This window comes from Delphinus delphis, chromosome 8, assembly GCF_949987515.2.
Source record: "Delphinus delphis chromosome 8, mDelDel1.2, whole genome shotgun sequence".
NCBI lineage: Eukaryota > Metazoa > Chordata > Mammalia > Artiodactyla > Delphinidae > Delphinus > Delphinus delphis.
In genome coordinates, this window is record NC_082690.1 from 81,519,709 (window position 1) to 81,532,168 (window position 12,460).

Genomic DNA, 12,460 nt, shown 5'->3' on the forward strand with positions numbered 1-12,460 from the left:
GACTTGAGGTTGATCCCCAGGGGCCTGAAGGGAGGCCGGATGGAGCTCTGTTCATTCAGAATCTTGATCCTGAATGGCCCCTTAACTCTGTTCTTTGATTCAACTAATTACCTTGCCTTTCCTAATAATAAGGTACATTTATTTGTGACTCACCCACTCACTCATTCATTTACTCTCCAACAGATATATAATATTGGTAACATATTCTGGTCATGTCCAAATAAATCCTTTTAATTCAAATATCTGATAAGATTTGTTTCTCTTAGAACCCAAATAATTAGAGGCCAGCTAAAAATTCTGGGTAAACAGTACCAAGTTCAAGACTGCAATTTTGATTTTAATTTTAACTCACTTGAGCTTTTATTGCATTTGAACTGCTTTGATTGACATTTACAAAATACAACAAGAAGTTAATTATTTCATAACTAACTCCCTCAGCATAATATATGTTGTTATCCAAAAATATAATATACATGTGTCATTCTCAAGAACATTCCATAACATAGACATGAACTTTTATAGTTGGAAAGGCCCACAGGGATCAAAATTATTATACAGATGAGGAAACTGCCACCTTCAGAGAGAATATCACTTAATTTATATTATATAAAAGCCTTACTTATAGTATTATTACTTTTACTTTATATATTTTATGTTTTATGTGTTTTAATAAATTGTTTTTTTAAATTGTTAATTCATAAATATGGTGTAAAAATCCAAAAGTTGTAAAAGTGTCTACAGTTAAGTCTCTCTTCCACCTCTTTTGCTAGGCCACACTGTTTCCCTCCCCTGATGCTATTTTTATGTAATCTGTCAAGATACATCTTACATATATGCAAATATATATTACATATGTGTGTACACGTTGTGAGACATAAATGTTAGCATTATCTACATATTTTACCTTGCCTTGCTTTATCATTGAACAATATATTTTTGAGATTATTTCATATGGATATATATAGAGAGAAATGCCTCATTCTTTTTATTAGCCATATAATATTCCATTGCATGGATGTGCCCTCATTAAATTAATTAATTCACTGTCTAAGGGATTTTATTTTTTTCCAAACATTTTCATGATAAAAATATTTCAATAAATATAATTTATACAATATCATTTTTACCATGTGGGATTCTATCTAAAGGATATTCCTAAACATCGAAGTACTGATTTAAAGAGTATGTAAATCTTGAAATTTTTAATAAATATTGACAAGTTATCTATATAATGCTATATATTTCCATTAACAGTTAATAAGAGTACTGTTTTTCCCATGCTCTTTTCAACACAATGCCTTACTGAACTTTTTGATTTTTGCCAAAGATCAAAATGGTAATTCATTATTATTTTAATTTACACTTCTCTTTTTAAGGGTAAAGATGAGCATTTTTTCATATGTTTAAGATTTATTCATTTATCATTTTCTGTGTACTCTTAATAGCATTTGATTACTTTTTCCATTGTTATTATGTTTTATATTGATTTGTAGATATTACTTACATATAAATAATTGAAACTTTTGTGATATGAGTTGCAATTTTTTCCCAGTTTGCAGTTTACTGTCTAATTTTGTTTAAGGTATTTGTTTTACTATGCAAATTTTTTAAAGTGTTGGTAAACTTACCACCCTTTTCTTAAATCACCTCTTAGTTTATGTATTTTACATAAAAAGGCCTTTCTCACTGAGATTATTTTTAAAAACCCTATGTTTTATCCTAGAGAATTTGTGGATTAATATTTTAAATTAAAATATTTTGTATAAAGATATAATTTCTATAATAAATGATATACAAATCCAGTCTATTTTCTTCCATATTGTCCCAACATTAATTTTTAATAATCCAGTCTTTAATATATCCCTTATTTGAAGGGCCAACTTTATCTAAATTAAATTTCTAAAAATGTTTGCATCTATATTTGGACTTTCTATTATAATTCCACTGATTTGTGTGTCTATTCATGTACCATTATTTTTCTATTTCAATTATTGTAGATCTAAAATATGTTCATGGCTGGTAGGTCTAATCCCTCATCATTGGTCTTCATTTCCAGAGTTATCTTTGACAAAATCAGTTGGTTTATTTTTTCATGTGAATTTGGAATCTATATAGCTCCAAAAACTCTTGGGAACTTTTAAGGTGATTTAATAATATATAGAGATTTATTTAAAGGGAATTAGCTTCATTTTGAAGTTGAATCTTTCTGTCCAAGAGAAGAGAATGTTTTTGCATTTTTTGAGTCTTCCTTTGTGTAAAACAGCCCATAGACTGATACTGGTCTCTAGTAAGATAAGAATAAAAATTAAAAGCAAACATTTAGAAACTTTTAGAGCAATTTGACTGTTTGTGACATCCATTGTTGTTGTGACACTCTTTTAGCAATTCATTTTTATTGTATTGTTTAAAATTATCTAACCATGATAAAGTGAAAATAAAAGATTGGCCTTTCACCAGTACAGTTTGAGAAGCATTGCTACAAAACATGATAGCAGTTTCTGTGGTTATTATTATTACTTTTTGAGGATAGTTTAACTTGATTATGTGTGCATATATATATATATATATATATATATACACACACACACAGATATGCTGATACATGTTTACATAAACATAATCATATGCATGCTCCTTGTAGATTTAAAAGAAATTTTTTTTCTATTTGCCTTCCTTTTTCCCCCTTTTTTCTCCCCTATTCCACAGCATCTCTCCACCCTAAATAACCCATGTTAACAACCCATTATGTATTCTTCCATATTTTACCTAGAAAAATGTTAAATAATAGTGGGCAAAAATTTCTTCTCCCTGAACCTTAAGGAGAATACTGGTAGAGCTGCATCAGTAAATATGATCTTTATTTTGTCAGATATGCATTTTTATAATGTTAACAAGGTATTCTTCTATTCCTTTTTTATTAAATTTTTTTAAAGAATATATTTTAAGGGCTTCCTTGGTGGCGCACCGGTTGAGAGTCCACCTGCCGATGCAGGGGACACGGGTTCGTGCCCCGGTCTGGGAAGATCCCACATGCCGTGGAGCGGCTGGGCCCGTGAGCCATGGCCGCTGAGCCTGCGTGTCCGGAGCCTGTGCTCTGCAGTGGGAGAGGCCACAACAGTGAGAGGCCCGTGTACTGAAAAAAAAAAAAAAAGCATATATTTTTTAAACATTATCAAATATATTGTTAGCATCTGTCATGATGTTTTGTGATATTCCTTTTGAGTGTATCAATCCCAGGTCGTGGATTATCGTGTATTAATCTTTTTTCCCTCAGCTTTATTGAGCTATAATTGACACATAACAATGCTTAAGTTTAAGGTATACAATGTGATGATTTGATACACATATATATTGCCAAATAAATACCACAATAAGGTTAGTTAACACAACCTTCACCTCACATAATTACCATGTTTTTGTTGTTTTTATGGTAAGAACATTTAAGATTTACTGTCTCAGCAATTTTCAAGTATATAGTATGGCATTGTTAACTACAGTCACTGTGTTGTACATTAAATCCCCAGAACTTATTCCTCTTATAACTGGAAGTTTGTACCCTTTGACCAAGATCTCATTTTCCCTGCCCCTAGCCCCAGGAATTGACCAATCTATTTTCTGTTCTTATGAGTGTGGCTTTTTTAGATTCTATATAAAAGTGATATTATACAGTATTTATCTTTCTCTGTCTGACTTATTTCATGTAACATAGTGCCCTCAAGTTTATCCAGGTCACAAAGGTCAGGGTTTCCTTTTGTTTTATGGTTGAATAATATTTCATTGTGTGTGTATATAAAATATTATATATATAATATTTATATCACATATACATGTCCAAATATATTTTAAATTAATTTATGTATTATATGTATACATATATATAATGTATACATATTTTCTTTATCCATTCCCCTGTCAATGTTTTGCCTTTAGCTTTGTTCTTTCTCAAGATTGTTTCAGCTATTCAGGGTCTTTTGTGGTTTTATATAAATTGTAGTATTGTTTTTTCTATATCTGTGAAAAATGCCATTGGAATTTTCATAGGGATTATTGAATCTATAGATGGCTTTGTAGGTAATATGGACATTTTAGCAATATTAACTCTTCTGATCCATGCTCATGGAATATCTTTCCATTTATTTGTGTTTTCTTTAATTTCTTTCATTTGTGTTTTATAGTTTTTGATATGTAGATCTTTCACCTTCTTGGTTAAATTTACTCCTAAGTATTTTCTTATTTTTGATGCTATTGTAAATGAATGGTTTTCTTTATTTCTTTTTCAGATAGTTCACTGTTGGTGTGTAGAAATGATGCTGATTTTTGTATGTTGATTTTGTATTCTGCAACTTTACTGAATCGAAAACATTTTTTGAGGAATCTTTAGCATTTTCTATGTATAAGATCATTTCAACTGCAAACAGACACTTTCATTCTTCCTTTCTGATTTGGATGTCTTTCATTTCTTTTTCTTACATAATTGTTTTGGCTAGGACTTCTGGTACTAGGAGTAGTACCTTGAATAGGAGTAGGGATAGTGGGCACCCTTCTCTTGTTCCTGATCTTAGAGAAAAGGCTTTCAACCTTTCACTCTTGATATGATGCTTGTCATATATCCATTCAGTCATTCTATGCCTTTTGATTGAAGAGTTTAATCCATTTACATTTAAAGTAATTACTGATAGATAAGGACTTACTAATGCCATTTTAGTAGTTGTTCTCTGGCTGTTTTGTAATTCCTTTCTCTCATTTTTCCTCCCTTCATGTCTTTCTTTGTTAACTGATGATTTTCCTTACTGGTATGCTTTGATTCTCCTCTCTTTATCTTGTGTGTAACTACTATAGGGTTTTGCTTTATGGTTTACCTTACATTAAAAATCTTACAGATATGTTTATTTTAAGCTGATAATAGCTTAACATCGATTGCATACAAAAACTCTTCTCTTTTACTCTTCCCTCTCCCTTTTTTATGTTTTTAATGTTACAATTTACATCTTTTTATATTACATATCCATTAACAAATTATTGTAACTATATTTATTTTTAATACTCTATCCTTTAACCTTTATGCTACAGTTAAGTGATTAACACACCACCATATTAGAGTATTAGAATATTCTTAATTTGTCTATATACTTACTTTTAACAGTGTGTTTTATATTTTCATATGTTTTCATGTTACTAATTAGTGTCTTTCATATCAGCTTGAACAACTCCTTTTAGCATTTCTTGTAAGGCGGGTCCAGTGTTGAATTCCCTCATCTTTTGTTTGTCTGAGAAAGTCTTTATCTGTCCTTCATTTCTGAAAAACAGCTTTTCTGGTAAAGTATTCTTAGTTGGCAGTCATTTTCTTTCAGCACTTTGAAGGCATCATCACACTTTCCCCTGGCCTGCAAGGTTTCTGTTGAGGGATTTGCTGATGCACTTATGGGAGTTCTCTTGTAAAAGAAAAATATGGAATGCTTCATGAATTTCCATGTCATCTTTGTGCAGTGACCATGCTAATCTCTGTATGTTTCCCATTTTAGTATACGTGCTGCCAAAGGGACCCTATGTTAATTTTTTAATGTTCTGTTGGATTCTGTTTGTCAGTATTTTATTTAAGACTTTTACATTGACATTCGCAGATGAAATTTCCTTGTAGTTGTTTTTGTGTGTGTGTGTGTGTGTGTGTGGTCTTGATATTAATGTTATGTTAGTTTTATTAAAAAATTGAAAATGTATTGCTTCTTTCTCTGTGTTCTGGAAATGACTTTGCCATTAATTGTTCTTTAAATAATTGCTAGAAATCTTCCTTGCAACTTTTAGTCCTGGCATGAGGGGGTGTGTTGGAGGTGGTATTGCTCTTTGACAGCTATATTTTCCCATGAAATAAGGTATAAAGTCAGTTTTGGTAATTATTTTTTCCTAGAAAATTATCTACTTTAGAGCTTATATATATGAAGTTTATAAATTAGTCCCTTTATGACTCCCTTAATTTCCTCTTCATTTGTGGTTTTCTCCCCATTACTGATTTTATGCATTTGTGTTTGCTCACTTTTTGATCAGGTTAAGCAAAGTATTTTTAAGACAAATTATTAGATATGTTATATTTTCTGTTCTTCATTTATTAATTATTGGTGTTAATGCCTTCACTTTGTTTTCTTAGTTTATTTATGTTTCTTTATTTGAAACATTCTAAGTTGGATGATTATTATATTTATTTTTATCCTATACTGTTTATAAATATGTTTTAAGGCTATGATTTTTCTTCTAATACTTCTTTAGCTATAACCCGTATCATTTGATATTTATTATTTCATTATAAGTATTTTGAAATATGTCATAATTTTAATATTATCTTCTTTTTGACAGAAGAGTTGTTTAAGAAACAGTAATAAAATGTCAAGATAGTATTTTGTTATTATTATTATCGGGCTTGTAATTCATGGTTGACGAGGTTTTTTTTAATTTATTTTTATTGAAGTATAAATGAGTTACATTATATTAGTTTCAGGTGTACAACATATTAATTTGATATTTTTATACATTATAAAATGATCACCACAATAAGTCTAGTTACCATCTGTCACCATACAAAGCTTTTACAATATTATTGACTGCATTCCCTATGCTGTACACTACGCCCCCATATTTATTTTATAACTGAAAGTTTGTACCTCTTAATCCCCTTCACCTATTTTGCCCATCCCCCCACCCACTTCCCCTCTGGCAAACACCCATTTGCTCTCTGTATTATGAGTCTGTTTCTGTTTTGTTGTTTGTTTGTTTATTTTGTTTTTAAAAATTCTACATATTTTGTTTTAAGATTCCATATATAAGTGAAATCACACAGTATTTGTCTTTCTCTGTCTGACTTACTTTACTTACCATAACTGTCTTAGTACTATTTCAAAAAAATTCTTTATAGGTTTTTTTATTACTCATATATAGGCAAAATTTAGGTGTGTGTGTTTGAATATTCCATGAGCACTTAAAAATGAGGCCTTAATTTTAAGAGCTCATACACTTTTCACATCTGCATGTGAAGTTTGCTTTTGATCATCTGCTTTTTAACATATATTAACTCATTGATTTATCTCAGACAAAGTGAAGTAAATTAAATATTCCTACTTCTAAGGTACTTTTGACAATTATCCTTACATTTCTTAAGTTTTTATTTTATGTATTTGGATCGTATGTTATTAGGCGAATAAATATTCCAAAGTACTTATTGGAGATTTTACTCTTTATCATTTTATAGAACCTTTCTTTGACTTGTTTTTTACTGTTTACCTTGAACTGTTATTAAGGGTAACCCATGCTTTTTTGGGGGGAGGAGTGGTTTTTCTTTTCCAGATATGCCTTTTATTTTCAGTCATTCTGTGTTACTCTGTTTTAGGTGTCTCTCTTATAGACAGCAAAGGGCTGGCTTTTGTGTTATTTCAAAGCCAGGACTGTGTTCTATGCTGGGAAGTATTTAAACTTAACTTCCCCAAGACAGAGCATTGACCGTTAGTGAGTTCTTTAAGCCATTATTCCCTCTCAGTCCAAAGATACTGGCTTAAAGAGTATCTAACCTTCACTCTATTGATACTGTTTTGGGCAAATAGTGGGTGTAGTTTTGAGTTCTCTTTCAGCCCATCTCCCTGTGCTTTAGGTTGGTATCAAGTTGAGCTTCTGGGGATTCCACTGCTGACTGGTAAATTTCATTCCTGTTGTATAAAACAAGGAGTCATTAGTTTCATCCCCTCATGGTGTGCCATCAACTTTGGAGAATTATATTCTGATGCCTTTGATTTTCCGAAATCTGCAGCTGCAGGTACACTTTTCTTACCTGTTTGATCTTCACTGCATTTGCAACCCTTTTTTATATATTGAGAGTTATAAATTTGTTCTAGTTTCATTAAAGATGAAATTACAATTCTATTTTTTCTTATTGTTTTTGTTTTGGATGGTTTCTTAGGGTCAATACATCATGATTTTTTACATAACACTTTAAAAACTAACATTTAAACATCACCTTTTGATAGTGTTAATCCTACTTAATTCAAATTATTATCCTATTGGCACAAAGTTTATTTTCAAAAGATTTTCCTCTTGGACTCATGTATTTCTCTTTTCTCACCAAACGTTAAAAAAAATAGGAAAATGTAAATTTTATATATTTTTTTCAGTGAATTTAAGAGAACAGATTCTCTTGTAATGATTTTCTTTTATTCAAGTTTAGGTCTTCATCTTTAGATTTATCCCAATAATGACTTTAACTGATATCAACCATTGACTAAGATGTGCAGATCTCAGAGAGATTTGAAAATTACTATCTCAGGCTTCAAAGAGGAAAATAGTGTTTCTATAAAAGGAGTCAATTATGTATAATATATTTAGACAGGGAGAAGTAAATAATGAGAAATGCCCATGTCACAAAGCCCTATTTTAGTAAAACAATAGCTTCTATATTAATGTATTTTTAAATCATGCTATGTGGTATAGCGTATGTGTAAGTAACATAATAATGAAGGATGTCCATTGGAAACTAAAGTGGAAATTAAAACAAACCTTCGTGGAGCTGCTCTTTATTTTTCAGAGAAGCTGAGAAATAATTTGAGACCTAAGAGCAGCAAGAGATGGTTACCTCCTTTTGCAGGTGCACCTCAGTTTATGCCACTATTGCACATATGTTTTATAATGCCACCTCACTGACCCCAGGAACTCAAATCCAAAAGCTATTGCAATTTTGGGATACAAAGTAAAATTCTGGTAAAATATACAGGGGAAAAACTATGGCAGAGTTTTACAAATATCTCTTAAACATTCAATTCACCTTGGAAAATCAAGCAATTTGATTTCAGTTCAAAACTTAACATGTTCTGATTGCTTTTGGAAAATGTCTTTGGATTACAAAAGGGGTTATCTATGCATTGATGACCCAATTTTTGTCTCTGTTAATATTCTAATTTCACTCATTCCTTACTGTACTAAGGAGGTAGAGAGAAACTTATCTCATAAATTACGTTATTTAAACACTCAGGCCTTTAAAAAGCCCAGCCTAAACTATATAAACAAAGCACATAGTTGATACTTGGGACCAAATATTTTACTGTACAACTGACTTAAAGTTGGATTTTTTCAAAACGTGGAAAGTATCATTGAAACCCAAATTTGGGAGCTCACATAAATGCTATATTAAATGCTGCAAGTAGCTCTGAAAACCAAGGTGGCAAACATGAAAAGCAGTCAGTCCACTCATAATTACTATGCCACTTGAATTCTAGTAATTTATGGGGAAGGAAAACAAATCTAGTTACTCATCCTCTTCGTGAATGAAATGTGCTCTGCACTACAAATGCAAATTATTATCCTTCATCTAAATCATTGACTTAATGATATTCTATTTCCAATCTCACCCTCATGTCACTGAGAATGAGCAGCCTTAATCTAATGATTAAAAAGTATTCTCTCTTATGTTTGAACTGGAGTTTATTTCAGAGTTTTGTGCTTTAAAATAATATAAAATACGGGTTTTATGTTTTTATATCTCTGTAAGAGAATATTAAAAAATAAACATTTCTATACTTTCTCTTAAAGAGGAATGATGTAAATATATATTAGTTCCTGCCCAGAGAGCTCAAAATCGAATTCAGAGGGCCAAGCTATAAATACACAGGAGAGCAGTAAAAACTCAAAATGATAAGATAAGCTCAAGGCAGTATATTAAAACCTCCTTTATGTGGAAAATTTGGGAAATAATCTCCTAAATATTATAAGTAATTTTTATTATTTTGAGTAGTGAAGTATTCTTAATTTTATAATAGTTTGATGGCATTCTAGCTGAAGTGTTATACACATACCTCTCCCTTACTTTGTAACCATAACAATGACCATAAGTTACATTTTCCTTGGTGGTTCAAAATTGTGGTCGTAAATGTCAATGTTATAAAACAGGGACTGGTATGTCCTTTATCTTTAGTAACTCCTAATGACAATATTTTAGTGGTTGTGTCTCTTTTTGTTGTTGCAGTTTTTCTGTCTCCTGATGTGCTCCTTGAGTATCTTCTACTTGTTCTTCTTTGGACTAGGAAATAAGGTGTGATGTGGGAGTGGGTGTTTATATATAAATGTGTGAGTATATCTGTGTGTGTTTGTGTGTGTGTGTGTGTGTGTGTGTGTGTGTGTGTGTATTTGTATATGTCTATTGGATTCCTTTAGCTCAAGGAACTGAAACACTTGTTATATCTAAAATTCTAGAGGATTTTTCATTATGTGCATGTGAAAATAACAAAGGCAGAAACGTCTCCCAGATGATCGTGCCTAAGGGAATCTACCAACAATTGTGCAATAAAAGACGAGAAAGTGGCTTGGTGCCAACTTGGCTATTCATTGAAATAGAAACCCTTAGAAAGGGACAGCATTTGAGTATTATTAGATATCATGAGTTTTCGCCAGTCCAAATTTCAAGTGAACCAGTTACTTATGACTGTGTTTAACATAAGATTAAATATACTTGGAGTAAAGCTCTCAGGAAATGGAATCATATCTACAATGAATGTGTTTTCTAAGTGTACATTTTGACTCTGCATTGTCTTTCTCTATAAAGTCAAGTGCCCCTTCTGTAAATTTTATTTTTTTTAGAAGATGTTGGGGGTAGGATTTTGTTAATTAATTAATTTATTTTTGGCTGTGTTGGGTCTTCGTTTCTGTGTGAGGGCTTTCTCTAGTTGTGGCAAGTGGGGGCCACTCTTCATCGCGGTGCGCGGGCCTCTCACTATGGTGGCCTCTCTTGTTGCGGAGCACAGGCTCCAGACGCACAGGCTTAGTTGTTGTGGCTCACGGGCCTAGTTGCTCCGCGGCATGTGGGATCCTCCCAGACCAGGGCTCAAACCCGTGTCCCCTGCATTGGCAGGCAGATTCTCAACCACTGCGCCACCAGGGAAGCCCCCTTTTGTATATTTTATATCATATTTCATAATCCATTTTAGGTTAATATTTTATGAATATGTCAATTTACTCCTTAATTGGTCAACCCATATTCCCCACAGTGCCTAGCAAACTCCCTTGCTTAAAAGTGACAATGAATATATATTCATTGGTTTGAAGAGAAGTGCTAGTAACTATGGTTGTCAATGACGAGTTATAAGAAATCGGTGCCATGAAGTCAGAAAAGAGAAATAATACTTGGAACTGCCATCATTGGGCAAGCTTTATGGAAGAGGTAAACAAATGAGATGGTTATATAATCACAAATCATAAGTCTTTTGTTTTAGGGATGACCATCATTGTCATTTCCATCATCAAAAATAAAGTTTCACCTGCAATTGTTAATTACTATGCAATACTCATTCTTGTTCTGATTCAACATCTAATACTTGAAGACAGATAAATTCATACATGGACAACTATGCAAGGAAGATAGCATATCAATCCGGCCATTTTCCCTCTAGAGTATGAGCCACTATATTAACAGGCTGAGGATATATAGAGAGAGTTCATGGTATAGTCAAGTTCCCCTCTCTTGACAACATTTTTTAGTGAGCTTGTCTGCAAGATCTAATAACTCAGTGGAGACAGCAAATCTATTTCATACAGAGATGAAGAAAATGAAAAGAATAGTAGTGGGAAGTTTTGAAATTCTTCATATTCAGAACTGAGTAAAGAAATACGCCGACCCCAAGAAGTTACAGGATATGTAGATGATAGATAAATGGATAGATCAATCTTCATAAATAACAATTGCTTTTTCTCCTCTGACCCAAATCTGTTCCCAACCCACCTCTTTATTTTTTATTGGTATGTGAACTTGATGTTCTCATAAAACAACTAAACAGAAATAGTAAATTTAAACGTATCTGGGCTGAATCAATGTAGTTGGGGAAATATGAAGTTCCCTTAGCAGTACTGGGTTATGTATGGTCATCCACTAAGCCCAGAATTTACACAAGCACATCAACGTTCAGTCAATAATACTCCTTCACCACTTTATCAATACGTTACATAAGCTAAAGTGAGTTGCCCGCTGTGGTTGAGGAGACCATGCTTTACTCATTTCTGTATCCTCACTACCTAGCATATAGTCTAATGGCATGTGTTCAATGTTTGTTGAAGGAATTTATGAACTAATAAAACAAATAATCTGTAGCATTCATTGTAGTCAGTGGCACAACCTTTGAAGAAGACAAGTTTGATCAGTGAAGAAATTAAAAAAAAAAAAAAGAAGGAGACAAGCTTGGATATGGCTTTAATCTGAAGATACAGCATACAATTTTTCATATGTAAATGTTCACTTGGTCTGTATGGGTACTGGACTAATGACATGGGACTCATCTGCAGTACACAATCCCCAGCTTGGGTAGCCAATCCAAAACAGAAAGATCTTTGAGTTTTGTATTCTTTGTGTGAAAAATTCTTTGCGCTTGGTGTAAGTGCTTCAGTGTTAATCTGATTTTGTTATTCAAGCCTTTGCTTTAGCCTTACGGATTGAAAGGCTTTG

General features: G+C 32.2%; 2 pseudogenes; one reads left to right on the plus strand and one right to left on the minus strand.

The window, feature by feature from the left end:
- LOC132430293 (hypoxia-inducible factor 1-alpha inhibitor pseudogene) overlaps window positions 1-12,460 on the plus strand; it is a 93,931-nt pseudogene that overhangs the window by 75,421 nt on the left and 6,050 nt on the right.
- On the minus strand, window positions 5,443-5,543 carry LOC132430424 (U6 spliceosomal RNA; annotated as a pseudogene).